Here is a 2,757-nt window from a genome sequence, read left to right as displayed (position 1 = left end):
TTAATTTAATCAGGAGAAAAAAAAAAAAAAAAAAAAAAAAAAAAACACAAAATAACAAAAAACCTCTTGGTCCAGCTGCAATCCAATCTGGTATCTAATATTTGTAATAAAACACTTACCACAAAGTAGTCTATTTTATGGGAAAAGTGAGTTGTGTGTCTACTCCCCTGGATCTTTTTATGCTCCCTCATGCTGCCCTGTTCTGTTCTTGACATTGCATAGGATGAGACATGGAGTGCAAAGGAAGAATCCAGCTATTTCTTTAGAGTGCTAATATGCTTTCTGTAGAAACGTATATCATTATTATAATTCACTTTTTTAATATGTTTGTAAAGGAACGAATTGCTCTATTGTCTTGATGTGGCCTTTTTTGACAAGAAGATTGTGTATTTTTCTTTTCCCTATTTCCCCTGTCAGTGAATTGCCCAGCTTGGCATATTTTCAATAGGAAATTTGTTTGGAGAAATATCTGGAAATTTGATGGTTATTGGAATTTCTTCAGTATACAAAATGTGGAAAGGAAGTTTCCAAGAATGGACTGCTATAAGATTCCTGATCCTCCCCTTCTCTATGCTAAAAGGAAAAAGCACAGTCTTGAAGAGGTGCAGCCCTGCCAGGCATGCCATTGTTCTGTTGGGAGAAACTAACTCCTTCAAAAGTAGAAAATAAAATCAGTATTAATTCTGAAAAACCTGTAAAGTTGCCCTTCAGCCCTTGGCTAAGAAACCTATTCCTGAGATAATTAAGTAACATTGTTATTTTTTCTGTGTTTTCTTCTGCCTAAAGTTAGAAACTAGACACACGTGGAGAGTTGAGGGGCAAATGAAACAAGCATGAGATTGGTTAAATGTAGGTAAGGATAATGTATGCCTAAGGATGGTAAAAGTGAAATGCATCTGTTTATTCATAACAATATATGAGGGAAGCAGTATTAGGTAGAAGCTAAGAGTTCTAGAATCAGACTACCAGGGTTCACATTTTGGTTCTACTTGTTATTGAATTATCATGGACACTTACTTAACCTGTTTGTGCCTCAGTTTCTTCTCCAGTGAAAGGCAATACTACTATCTAACTCATAAGTTTATATTAAGGATTAAATGAGAAGCTCTATGAACAAGAGCTCTATGAAGCTCTTGATGAACAACGTTCATCAAGACCAATGTGTTGAATGACTCCAAGGGTCACCATGAATATTTTATTTAGGTAGATGACATAATACATAGAATAAAATGTAAATAAGTGTTTCCTGGAACTGTGAAACATGGCAGTCCTAAAAGCACTTAGCAAAATGCCTCACATACAGTTTTGAGAAATTAGGACATAGTTTAAAAGCTAGTAATAGCAATAAGTATTATTCTTACCTACATACTGTGAACCAGAAAATGTACTAGATGTCAGGGATACAGTGATTAATAAGACAAATGCAGTTCCTGTTCTCAGAGGGCTTATAGTTTAGCAGGGAAGACCCATAATTTCAAAAGCAACTGCATAAAATGTAAGCTCTCCAGTAGGAGCTTTGAGAGCAAGTAAGATAAGTCGGGCGTGATATACCTGCTGATAAAATAACTTCTAATTCTGTATTGCTGTATTCTTTAGATATAAATAAGGCTATAATGAACAACATTCATGACAAGTTTAGAGCCATAAAAATATTTTAGTTAAACATATTTATTTTACAAAACGAAGGAGAAAAGGACCAGAAGTGACCTATCCAGTAGTGCACAGTTGACAGAGGCATAACACTGTTCTTTCTGTAGTACCATATAGTAGAAGTAAAATGATTACTTATTGTTTATAATCAATATTTGTAAGCATTTATGATTGGAAATTTCATACTCCTTATACTTCATTGCATTAAAGGCAAAACGTTAAAAAGATTTCCCAATTTTCTAGAAACTAATGCTCTTCTTAGGTAAACAAAGATGACAGAGGGAGAGCTATTCAGAACTATAAGAGTTAAATAGGTCATGGAATAGACACATGCATAATTTGATTACTATGAATTAAAAGTTATGCCCTAAAATATTATATTCTTTTAAAATTACCTTGAGGAAAAGGTAGATAGAATTGGCATATTACTCATAATAGTAAGTCAAACATTAACAGGAACAATAATTAACATCTTATCCTACTTCACTGTAAGAAAGGAAGAGAGCAAGAGTGAGAGAGAGAAAGAAGAAATGTTACCCAGTCCAAGCTCACACTGCTCACTGCATGATAGGCCAATAAATTAAGAGTTGTTGGGGTAAGGAATAGCGACTTTACTCGGAAAGCCAGCAGACCAAGAAGAAGGTGGACTAGTGTCCCAAAGAAACATTTGCCCAGGGTTTGGATGCTAGTTTTTTTTTTTTATGGAACAAAGAGGGGGAAGTGAGGAGGAGGTAAAGTAAAAGAGGAGAGAAGTTGTCACAAATGTTCCTGATTCTGGCCAGACTCCAGAGGAGATGTGTTAATTTCTTTTTCCTGCAGCCATTCACAGGTGGGCCTGGTCAGGATGTTTCCTGTGAGCTAAACAAAGGTATTTTAGCTGAATGCTCAGGCATGGGAGGCAAGATTCCTAGAAATGGGCCGTTTTGTATGCTTTAAGCTATAGGCAACATACCTTTAGTGATTAACTTGTAGCAAAAGCAGCAGAATACAAATATTAAAGTAAAAGAAATAGATCCAATATGGAGTCAAATTTGTTCTTCCTTATTATAGAAGAAGGAGAAAAAAGAATGAGAAGGAGGAGGAGAGAGTGGAGGGGGAGGTTACATA

Source organism: Neophocaena asiaeorientalis, unplaced genomic scaffold, assembly GCF_003031525.2.
Source record: "Neophocaena asiaeorientalis asiaeorientalis breed wild unplaced genomic scaffold, Neophocaena_asiaeorientalis_V1.1 scaffold11, whole genome shotgun sequence".
In the NCBI taxonomy this organism is placed as follows: Eukaryota; Metazoa; Chordata; class Mammalia; order Artiodactyla; family Phocoenidae; genus Neophocaena; species Neophocaena asiaeorientalis.
This window is presented reverse-complemented; position numbering follows the sequence as displayed.